Source organism: Eurosta solidaginis, chromosome 5 (assembly GCF_040869045.1).
Source record: "Eurosta solidaginis isolate ZX-2024a chromosome 5, ASM4086904v1, whole genome shotgun sequence".
NCBI classification, from domain to species: domain Eukaryota; kingdom Metazoa; phylum Arthropoda; class Insecta; order Diptera; family Tephritidae; genus Eurosta; species Eurosta solidaginis.
Window position 1 is genome coordinate 275,758,663 of NC_090323.1, and position 12,988 is coordinate 275,771,650.

Sequence of the window (12,988 nt, forward strand, 5' to 3'; positions counted from 1 at the left end):
AACAGACAGACGGACGGATAGACGGACGGACAGATGGATATGGCTATATCAACTCAGTTCGTCGCCCTGATCAATTCGGTATACTTAATGGTGAGTCTATCTTCTATATTTCTCAACGTTACAAACATCGGACCAAAGTTAATATACCATTTCATGTTCATGAAAGGTATAACAAGCACTTTCAATGTCAGCTTAACACGGACTTTGCATTACCCAATTCACCAAATTATTAAAACAAAACACTAAACAAAAGTTATATAATAAATTAATATGCTCACTTTGCATATTTTTTCAAAAAATTAATAATGAATAATTAATTCAAATAAAATGACCCAAGGCGAACATGTTTTTAAATTGTCCTCACGTTGTAAAAAAAGCAAATTACCCAAAAAAAGGTGACGATTTTTAAAAAAAATTTATATTGCGATTGGCAGAAAGAATAAGCGAAATCAGAAATGCAAAGTCCTTTAGTAGCTTCTAGGGGCATAAACACTCCTTTGAAATAATTCTTACCTCATACTTAAGTCCAGGATATGTGTACGTATGAGAAGGGTTTTTAAAAATCATTTACTCTTACATTCAAACATCTGTTGTTTATTTGCGAAACTATACAACAGCGCCTGAAATGTTAATTTTGATTTTCACACTTCGTCCCTCACCACCCAAGTGTTTCGGTTTGACATTTCCTAAAGTTGGCGGCCCTATCCAAAACTAGTCCCTTGGAGTGAGTCACATTGATTATATCTTATCAACCAAGTTTAAATATCACCTACACGCTACGGTTCCTTTTACAAATGTGAATACGTAGGCACATATATTTACCAGGTCAGGCTTTGTCCTTCGCAAGAACACTGAAAGTGGTGAAGCAAAAGCTTTCCCAAGACAGTCGAACTAATGACCGTGCGTGCTACTACCCTAACGTAATGGACAGTCGAACTAGTCTGAAAACTGAAGCTACGCGGCCTCCATAATGAGCTCTTATATCATAAGGCCGGAAAAGAGCAGTTAACACATTTCAACTTAAAATCGGTCGACTTTCATTTTAAAATATCGTTTTGGTTTAAGGAGGACTATTGAAATCAATGTTGTGAACACAAAGGTCTGCAAACTTTGGTCTACATTTAAAAAATTTTATCCAGGGTCCTTGTAAAATTTTAATCATGCAGTTGCGCCGAGGATTATACGATTTTCACCCATGCGAATGACATCCACTTAGACTGCTTATGATTTCGAGGGCGGCATCCTTGGCCGAATAGTCACTCTCTAACGTTTCAAGGTGTTTTTCTGGTGTAACTCGGCAGCATAGCGGTACACAAACATCCCTTAGAAAGTCTTCGGAGCTACACCTAGAGCTTCTAGGACAGTAACGTCGATGAAAGTATGAGTTCGAAGTCGCAGTCCTATAGCTTCTGTGCTGGCATATGGTGTGAGGGTCAGGAGGTGTGGTATCGACTGGTAGTAGGGGTTGCTACTGTTCGCACATCGGGAATTGTAGCTCTTAATCATCGGAGATTGTAGCTCAAAAAAACTGGATGCGCCCTGTGCCACGAGAGTCATGAGTATTAATGGACCATTAATAGCAACCGTAAGTCGCATTTGTGCGTGAACGCCAGGAAGCCACAAATGATTTAAAGAAATTGTGTGTGCGCGACGATTATTAGGAGTTAATGCCCGGTGAAACTACGCTTTGCACGAGATATACAGACAAAAGTGTGACCATTTTATGTATCTTTTTTTCTTTTCATCAGACGTAGCAGTACCAATTCCAAAGTCCGGGGTTAGGTTCGAAGCCCCTCTGGAGTAAGTGAACGAGGGACAATCCATCCGCAAGGAGCTATCCCTGAAAATTTTTGAACGACCTGCGAGATTTTGAGGCAAAACCCCGGATCTTTCCGAAATAGCCAAGACGTTGATTTTCTTAAATACATACAAACAAAATCATTCCTAAATATTATTTTTTTAAATAGAAAAATCAAGCTTTTTAAAGTAAGAACACCGGCGTACGCTGGCGCGCCGCCCACACCGCCGCCGCCGGTATATAATAGAGCCTACGACGCCGCCGCCGATAAAGTGATCGGCGTAAACCTCTACTACATAGAGGTTTGTTCTCTAATAAGAGAAAAGCTTTGACACTCCCAAATTTAAAAATCAGTACTGGTTGCTTTTACGGAGTCCGTGAAACGGGGAATAATTCAATCCCGTTCAGCGAAAATTGTAGTAGAAAACTACCGTTAGTAGTGACACTAATTTTGTAAATGCCAACAGATTATGGGGAAATATTCACTTTTTACTAAATACTTGAGAAAAGTTATATTACCTTGATCAGAATTTGTTTGAAGGGGGCCTAACTTCAGAACTTCAGATATTTGTTTCAAAAAGTCCCAACTCAAAAAGAGTTTATGAAACACATTCTGAGATAAGGCATTCTTCAAACTAATTTTAATATAGGAAACTTTTGAGAAAATCCTGAAATGAGGAATTTTCGAAAAATATTTTGAAAGGGGCGTTTACGAATCGGAGGCCGATATAGGTGCAGTCGCAATGAAATCACAAAAAAAATTTTAATTAAAAAAAATGGCTGATGGTCTTAAAACTTTTCAAGATAACAACAAAACGTTCCTTTGGCAGCAAAAAAACAAAGAAAACAAATAAGGAAGGCTAAGTGACCAGGGTGAGCCAGAACATCATCTGTCGGGTACCGCTAATTTACTTATATACTAGCAGACCCGGCAGACGTTGTTCTGCCTTAAATTTGGTCTATCTGTGTACATCTTAATAAGCGTTTTCGTCTAACTCTGCCTCCCCCTCTTATATTTTTCTTGATCCTTTTATTCACTCCTCCCTCCGTCTTTTTCGACTCATCTATCTCTATTTCGTCTCACCCTATCTCTTTCTCAGTCTCCTTTTCCTTCCTAATTTTCTCTTCTCTCAAGTTCTTCTCATTCTTCTTCATCCCTTATTGCCAGTCCCAGAGGGTGGTATGTATTTTTTTCCAGTCCTATTCTCAGTCCCAGTCCCACTCCGAGTCTCAGCCCCAGTCCTAGTCCTTATCCCAGTCCCAGTCCGTCTCTGGTCTAGTTCCCGGAAAAAATGATCGCAAATACTAATACAAGCAAATTAATACACCAAAGTTCAGGCAAATCGAATAGGACGTACATATGTATAGAGGTATGTGGGTATTATTAATTCATTATTATTATTATTTATCAGTTTTGCCAGGTTGATGCGACTAAATCGAATATGACAATGGAAACTACTTTAAAGCTCTCAGCAACAGCTTTCATTTGATATCCATATTACACTCACATTGTAGGGGTATCCGGGTCCACGTTTTGGCATATATCTCAAGACCCTAGTCACCCAGCGATATAAAAATTACTCTGTACCAAAGCACACGTCAACAGCTTTCATTTGCTATCCATATTACTCATACCTTCTAGGGGTATCCGGGTCCACGTTTTGGCCTATATCTCGAGACCCTAGTCACCCAGCGATATAAAAATTACTCTGCACTAAAGCACACATCAACAGCTTCAATTTGATATCCATAATGTAAAAACACATCCTAATTTTACCCTGATCCACGTTTTGGCCTATATCTCGAGAACCTAGTCACCAATAGGTATAAAACTACCCTTCACTAAGGCATTCGTCAACAGCTTCAATTTGGTACCCATAATGTAAAAACACATCCTAGTGTTATCATGATTCACGTTTTGGCCTATATCTCGAGACCCTAGTCACCATTAGGTATGAAAACTACCCTGTACTAAAGCACTCATCAGCAGCTTCAATTTGATACCCATAATGTAAAAACACATCCTAGTGTTACCCTGATCCATATTTTGGCCTTTATATCGGGACCCTAGTAACAAATATGTACGAAAATTTCCCTGTACTAAAGCACTCATCAACAGCTTTCATTTGATATCCATATTGTATAAACACATTCTACGGGTGCCCGGGTCCACGTTTTGGGCTATATCTCTTTTATATATATAGATGTAATACCACGAGCAGTATTCCTGCCATGATTCCAAGGGCTTTTGATTTCGCCCTGCAGAACATTTTCATTTTCTTCTACTTAATATGGTAGGTATCACACCCATTTTACAAAGTTTTTTCCAAAGTTATATTTTACGTCAAAAAACCAATCCAATCATCAAATCATGTTTCATCCATTTTTTCGTATTTGGTATAGAATTATGGCATTTTTTTCATTTTTTGGAATTTTCGATATCGAAGAAGTGGACGTGTTCATAGTCGGATTTCGCCCATTTTTAATACCAAGATAAAGTGAGTTCAGATAAGTACGTGAGCTAATTTTAGTAAAGATATATGTATGATTTTTGCTCAAGTTATCGTGTTAACGGCCGAGCGGAAGGACAGGCGGTCGACTGTGTATAAAAAATGGGCGTGGCTTCAACCGATTTCGCCCATTTTCACCGAAAATAGTTACCGTCATAGAAGCTATGCCCTTACCAAATTTCACAAAGATTGGTAAATTTTTGTTCGACTTATGACATTAAAATTATTCTAGACAAATTAAATGAAAAGGGGCGGAGCCACGCCCATTTTGAAATTTTCTTTTATTTTTGTATTTTATTGCACCATATCATTACTGGAGTTGAATAATGACATAATTTACTTATATACTGTAAAGATATTAAATTTTTTGTTAAAATTAGACTTTAAACATTTTTTTTTAAAAAGTGGGCATGTTCGTCATCCGATGCTGCTAATTTTTATTTAGCACACATACAGTAATAAAAGTAACGTTCCTGCCAAATTTCATCATGATATCTCAACGACTACCAAATTACAGCTTGCAAAACTTTTGAATTACATTATTTTAAAAGTGGGCGGTGCCACGGCCATTGTCCAAAATTTTACTAATTTTCTATTCTGCGTCATAAGGTCAACCCACCTACCAAGTTTCATCACTTTATCCGTCTTTGGTAATGAATTATCGCACTTTTTCGGTTTTTCGAAATTTTCGATATCGAAAAAGTGGGCGATTTCGTTCATTTTAAATACCGATCTGAGATGAGTGCCCAGGAACCTACATACCAAATTTCATTAAGATACCTCAAAATTTACTCAAGTTATCGTGTTTACGGACGGAAGGACATGACTAAATGTATTTCTTTTTTCGCCCAGATCATTTTGATATATAGAAGTTTATATCTATCTCGATTAGTTTATGCCGTTACAGATTAACGTTACGCGAACAAAACTAATATACTATGTGAGCTCTGCTGGGTATAAAAATAGCGGATTGTCAAATAAAATCTGACGAAGTTAAGTTTTTTGGAGTTCAGTTTACATATTTACATACGTCCTGAAACCGGATGAAACGACAGGGAGACAAAATACTTAATAATACAAGAAACTAAACTAGTGTCAGATTTTTTACATTTACTTTAGTTTGCTACTGGGTATTTAAAAAAGATATCCGCCATACTCATTTCTCAAACTTGCAGCAAGGTTAACTCAAAGCACATATAACAGCTTTCTCAGATATGTGCTTTATGCGAGAAGTTTCAAAATGTTGTGCCATCTATTGGGAGCTTAAAGTTGTCTTCTTTAGATTTTTGATTATGAACATGCATGGGTACATACATGTGCGGATCTAGAGAGGCATTTTGGGGGTTTAACTTCTCGAAAAAATCGATTTTTCAGTAGCCACTAGCGTGTTAAATGGTGGTAAACGGTAATCTCAACCGAAAAAAAGTTTATGTTAGCATTGCTCATTCATTCATCGGTCTATTCGTAATCCTATTTGTACGATGATGACATCACAGGTTTTTTTTTTTTGCAATAACTGTCATTTAAAGAAATGTACTGTAATGAAATTCAACGCACTACTTCTTCGGACCGCGACTAATACTCTTGTAAAGAATAAATATTATTTCAAAATGAAAGATAATTCCGTGATAATTCAATACTTTACGAGATATTTCCGTCATTTATAAGGCTTCACTGCTAAAATTTTATATGATTATCTACTTCGTAAGGTTGCCTTAAAAACTGTATTTGACTATCTTGAAAAAAAAAAGAAAAGCGCGTGGTGATGCCTACTAAGGCCCCTCGAATCTTTTGAAAATCTTTGCATCGACTTCAAAAACGATTGAAGATGTTGTGGTATTATTTATATCCATCTACTCTTTTTAAAATAGAATTGCTGTAGCCAAGAATCCCTAAATCGGTTGATTACCACGCCCACTTTCAATATAAAAAATGAAAAATACACATATAGACAGTGGCGTAATAATGGGGTGGCAGGGCTGGCAAAATGCCACGGGCCCCTACCCAAGAGGGCCCCGGGCCAAGAGGCCGCGAGCTCAAATATATATTTTTTTCACATTGTACCTGAGTGCTTTATTTTATTTGAAAAGTAAATTTTTATAAGTTTTGCTTAAAATCTGAAGTGAGACAACTGATGACCATAACACGATTTCAAGTTAATCGTTGAGCATTTCAACCAATCTAAACAAATCAAGTAAGGAAGGTTAATTCGGGTGTAAACCAACATTACATACTCAGCTGAGAGCTTTGGAGACAAAATAAGGGAAAATCACCATTTAGCAAAATGAACCTAGGGTAACCCTGGAATGTGTTTGTATGACATGGGTTTCAAATGGAAGGTATTAAAGAGTATTTTAAAAGGGCGTGGGTCATAGTTCTATAGGTGGACGTCATTTGGGGATATCGCCATAAAGGTGGACCAGGGGTGACTCTAGAATGCGTTTGTACGATATGGGTATCAAATGGAAGGTGTTAATGATTATTTAAAACGTAGTGGGATATCGCCATAAAGGTGGACCAGGGGTGACTCTAGAATGCGTTTGTACGATATGGGTATCAAATGGAAGGTGTTAATGATTATTTAAAACGTAGTGGGCCTTAGTTCTATAGGTGGACTCCTTTTCGAGATATCGCCATAAGGGTGGACCAGGTGTGACTCTAGAATGTGTTTGTACGATATGTGTATCAAAATAAAGGTACTAATAGGGGTTTTAAAAAGGAGTGGCCCTTAGTTGTATATGCAAAGGCGTTTTCGAGATATCGACCAAAATGTGGACCAGGGTGACCCAGAACATCACCTGTCGCGTACCGCTAATTTATTTGTATATGTAATACCACGAACAGTATTCCTGCCAAGATTCCAAGAGCTTTTGATTTCGCCCTGCAGAACGTTTTCATTTTCGTCAACTTAATATGGTAGGTGTCACACCCATTTTACAAAGTTTTTTCTAAAGTTATATTTGCCGTCAATAAACCAATCCAATTACCATGTTTCATCTCTTTTTTCATATTTGGTATAGAATTATGGCATTTTTTTTCATTTTTCGTAATTTTCGATATCGAAAAAGTGGGCGTGTCATAATCGGATTTCGGCCATTTTTATACCCAGATAAAGTGAGTTCAGATAAGTACGTGAACTAAGTTTAGTAAAGATATATAGATTTTTGCTCAAGTTATCGTGTTAACGGCCGAGCGGAAGGACAGGCGGTCCACTGTGTATAAAAACTGGGCGTGGCTTCAACGGTTATCGTCATAGAATCTATGCTCCTACCAAATTTTACAAGGATTGGTAAATTTTTGTTCGATTTATGGCATTAAAAGAATTCTAGGCGAATTAAATGAAGAAGAGGAGCCACGCCCATTTTGAAATTTTCTTTTATTTTTGTATTTTGTTGCACCATATCATTACTGGGGTTGAATGTTGACATAATTTACTTATATAATGTAAAGATATTAAATTTTTTGTTAAAATTTGACTTTAGAAAAAATTTTTTTTTAAAGTGGGCGTGTTCGTCATCCGATTTTGCTAATATATAGTAATAGGAGTAACGTTCCTGCCAAATTTCATCACGATATCTTCAACGACTGCCAAATTATAGCTTGCAAAACGTTTAAATTACCTTCTTTTAAAAGTGGGCGGTGCCACGACCATTGTCCAAAATTTTACTAATTTTCTATTTTGCGTCATAGGATTAACGCACCTACCAAGTTTCATCGCTTTATCCATCTTTGGTAATTAGCTATCGCACGTTTTCGGTTTTTCGAAATTTTCGATATCGAAAAAGTGGGCGTGGTTGTAGTCCGATTTCGTTCATTTTAAATAGCAATCTGAGGTGAGCGCACAGGAAGCTACATACCAAATTTCATTAAGATACCTCAAAAATTTACTCAAGTTATCGTGTTTACGGACGGACGGACGGACATGTCTAAATGAATTTCTTTTTTCGTCCAGATCGTTTTGATATATCTATCACGATTAGTTTATGCCGTTACGGATTACCGTTATGCGAACAAAGTTAATACACTCTGTGAGCTCTGCTCAGCTGAGTATAAAAATGTTGATTTATTTTTAGAGATATACACGTTACACGTGAGAGAGGTTATTGATATGCAAAATTTTTTTGAAACAATCCAACAAATTTATAATTTTTTGGGCATAGTATCAAAAGAGGGAATATTTTATCAAGTTTTATATCTAATAAAGAGAGTCTTCAACTTCAATAACATTAAAAACATTAAATTCTACTAGATGGGCAGGACGTTATGGTGTCGTTTTTGCTTTAACTGTTCGGTTTGTTGAAGTCCAAAATGCGCTTACGAAAACATTCTGTTAAACTGCAAATCAGATGAAAGAAATAAAGCTGTTTTACTTAAAAATCAGATCGAAAGCTACAATTTTGTTATGTTATTAGTTTTCCATTGCAAGATACTACTTACTACCGATGCAGCCTCTAAAGCTGTGTTTAAACGTTTGAAAATTTGTCTAGAAAAAAGGTGTCGACATGAATTTGATAATTTAAAAATGGAGCGAATAGTGTAGCAGAAAAATGGTCCATTATTCCTGAACTTTCTAAAACTCGCCTGAGGATGGTAAAACGCTATTTTGATGAGCTTTGCGAAGATGAGCGTCTCCAATATCCGGAAGGTATGTTCAAAGTGAACATACTTTATCGAGTATTGGACATTATTATAAACAAACTGAAATCGCGTTTCATTCCAATGAATGAAATTGTTTCAAATTCCAGTGTTTTGCAGCCTTCCACTTTCAAGGTTTATAATGACACTAATCTACTAAAAAAAAGCTCTAGAATTTGTTGAGATATATAAAAAGAGACAGAGAAAGACAAAGAAATAGAAAAATCGTCGTGTATTAGAGACATTGCTCTTTTATTAAAAATAAAAAGTCATTTTATGTCTTACAGCTTTTCTGAAGTACGCACTGCATTACTGTTTTTCTTACAATTACTGTGACCACAGCTAGTGCTGAACGATTATTTTGAAAACTAAAATTGATAAAAACCTTCTTAAGAAGGCCCGATCTTTTAAATTGTATGATGTTATAGAGACTTTTGCGGAACAGAAATCTCAAAAAAAAAAAAACATTTTCCTTAATACATATCTTATTGAAATTAAATTGTTATGCTTATTTCATTGTTAATGCATTCAGCACTCCGCATTGGTCCATTCTCTCATGCCTAAGAGTCAAGGCCTATGGCCATTAGCGGGACATATACAACGTTTAATTGAATACGCTGAAAATCTCGAAGTTTATTAAAATTAAACTCAGTTCAACGTGAAGATGTTTAGTGATAGAGTCCCGTCAAAAGAATTCGCCAAGGGCCCCAGATAGTATAGTTACGCCACTGCATATAGAACACATATACATACAGGCTCGAGATCTGCAGTCTCTACCGCTCCTTTCCATATATTTGGCGATAAAAAAATTTATATTGTTCATAAAAATATATTTGTACAGCAATTTCAGATAATCATAAATGGATTGAGGACGATCGACATCGCTATTTCCCGAAATATTTTCCAGCTTAAAGTTTCAACATTTAGAGATTCATGGCTATACGGCGTAGAGTATAGGGAAAACCCAAAATATTAGACGAAATTCGGCGAAAGATGGAAGGTTTCAAACCCGGGTAAAATTTCTGTCAAAACGAAAAGGGCGATCTGGTAAACCAATGTTCAGGGAGTGCTCAGATTCTAGAGGGACACCCTTAATCAGATGAAACTTCAGCGAAACTATACATTTGGTAATAGTTGTATCCAGGTTTGTTAAAATAACAAACAATTTAAATACGTTTATCAAAAAAAACGGGGGTTTAAAATAAATTATTTTTACGGGGCACGTGTGAAGTTCATTTTTCAAATTTCGATTTCCCCTATACTATATCTCATAGCGTGCCCCACCTCCTCCAAAAATACTGGATTCAAGCCCCGGGCAAAGCAACTTCAAAAATTTAGAAACAAGTCTTCTCAATCAGAAAACTTTTTCTAACCGGGGTCGTTCCTCGGCAGTGATTTCGAGTATATTTCTGCAATGGGAAATTTTTCAGTGAAAATTCATCTGTCTTACAAATGTCGTTCGGAGTTGGGGTAAAATATGTATGACCAGTCCCACCAATTTGAAGGGAAAATTAAAAGGAACACGACGTAAAGGAAGCTAGGTCTAAATTCTCTTCTGGGAATTTACTCCGGTTTATTTATATTAACATACATATTCCCGATACTGGCTTAGTCTATGCACAGTAATGAACATTCTGTGATTTTTCAGCTAATTAATATGAAGGAATAAAAAATGGTCGCTAAGGAATTTTTGAGAATTATTTGATTTTTCAATTTAATTTTTCTATACCAATTTTTTTTAAACTTTTAAACTACAACTTTTAAACTAAACGTTGTGGTGCGATATATTTAAAATACATTAGCAATGAAAATTAATAAAGAGAGCAGTTCGAAAATCATCAAAAACTACCAATTTTCCATAGAATGCTCGTACTATAGAATTTTTCATTGTACTATTAAGCCCGAGTTAAAGTTGACATAGTCACACCGCCATAGTCATAACCATATTTTTACTTCTCCATATCAAATTGGCATCAGTTATTGGTGCCTTAACCTAAAAATCGTGAAAATTTCATAAAAGTGAAGAAAACGCAAAAAATTACAAACATATACAAAAAAAATAAGTCTCTTAGTAAAAACGTATCCAAAACAATAAATAAAATCCACAAAAAGTTAATAAATTCTCCAACTCAAATATTTTTAGGTTATGGATATGGCAAAAAACCAAAAACCAATTAGTTGGCTATGGTATAGTTATGGCTTTAGCGTTATGGTATGTCACCATTAACCGAATACATTGATTTCCGTAAGGTTGGTTCGATCAGCTGTTTTATCTGGTTATGGTTATGTTACCATTAACTCTTTATTCGTCAAACGTATGCAAAATACGTTTCAGCACTACCCTGCTAGACAGAGCTGACGGAAACTCCAACACATTAACAGAATTTTCGACATCACTAATACACTCGACATCACATACAGATTTATGGACCTCTACGCGTTGGCGATGGCAAGTACCGAAGAAGATTTAATGATGAGCTGTACGAGCTATACGCAGACATCAACATAGTCCAGCGAATTAAAACGCAGCGGCTCCGCTGGTTAGGCCATGTTATGCGAATGAAAGATGATGGTCCGGCCAAGAAAGTGTTTCTATCGGAACCCGCCTATGGAAGCAGAGGTAGAGGGCGGCCCCCACTCCGTTGGAAGGACCAGGTGGAAAACGATTTAAACTCCCTTGGTGTGACCAATTGGCGCCGGTTGGCGGAGCAAAAGAGCGACTGGCGCGCTTTGTTGGACGGCCATAACCGTTTAGACGGTTAAGCGCCAATTAAGTAAGTAAGTAATACACTCGCATAAATGTTTCCTTTTATTACTATGGAAAACCATACACGTATACAAAAAATTTACATCAGTAGTGGAATTCACTAACTTTTTTAACCACATTTGCCATCGCTTTATTTGCTAATCGATAACTAAAACGATTTCGTTATTCAGTAACTATTTTGTATCGATATTTGTTTATCGACGATCAGCTGTGTTGTTAAATAAACGGCAAGTAAATTGATTGTAAATACTTTCAAAAACGAAAAGCTGCTTTATAAATCAAATGGCATTTGAGTACTTGCCGTACGTTTTATCACAAAATGAAGAATTACTAAGTCCATCCCCAGTGGACAGGAACCTTCTTAGAGAAGTAGATAACCCATTCCACTTGAATGCAACGGAGTTTCGAAACCTGTACCGACTAACTCCAGACTTGGCTCATGATATTATTTCTCAACTTGATGGCCAATTAAGAGGTACAAGAATAACTGCGATATCAACAGAGGAAAAAAATTAATTAATACTTAATACCGCATTTAACTTTTTTTAAAATAGTAAAACTTGCACAATAATGACTTTTAAAAGCAATTAGTATACGGAATTTATTTATTTTTATCATTCCTTTTGTTCTTTTCGAATTTTTTAGATTTCGTTAAGCTATTCTGCCACCTTTTTACTATTAAAACGAAATTTCGTGTTCTATTATTCCGTCTGAGGTATTCTATAAAGAAACCATTGCTTCGACCTCCTATGAGGCTGCAAATCTTTTTGCGGACTTTTTCAGTTCCAACTTTGGTTCTGACATTGAATAAACTGAAAACCAGGGCCTAGTCGTTGACTCCCCTATTAATTTCGGTGCTCTCAACCTAATAATTGATGACGTAATAGATGGCATTAGGAATATTAGTTACACAACATAGGCCTGCCTATTTAAAAATTGTGCAGCTTTTGCTTACCCTCTTTTAATTTTACTCAATAAATCGCTTGATAGTGGAGAATTTATCAATGCTTGGAAGATTACTTCTATTACCCTTATTTTTAAAGCGGTAACAAGAATGATATTTCCAATTACAGACCCATCTCTAAATTATCTACGGTTTCTAAATTATTTGTGTACATCGTTAAACAGAAAATGTGGTTTGCCGTTAAGAGTTTGATGTCACCTAATCAGCATGGCTTCCTGCCAGGAAGATCTACCACGACAAATCTAGCTATATTTTCAGAATTCTGTCACCAGTCACCTGGACTCTGTTAAGTTACAAAAGGATCTTAATAACGT

At 36.3% G+C, this 12,988-nt stretch overlaps 1 protein-coding gene across 2 annotated transcripts in view; it reads right to left on the bottom strand.

The window, feature by feature from the left end:
- The window catches only part of Obp73a (Odorant-binding protein 73a), a 372,527-nt gene that overhangs the window by 101,582 nt on the left and 257,957 nt on the right, over positions 1-12,988 (bottom strand). The window lies entirely within an intron of this gene.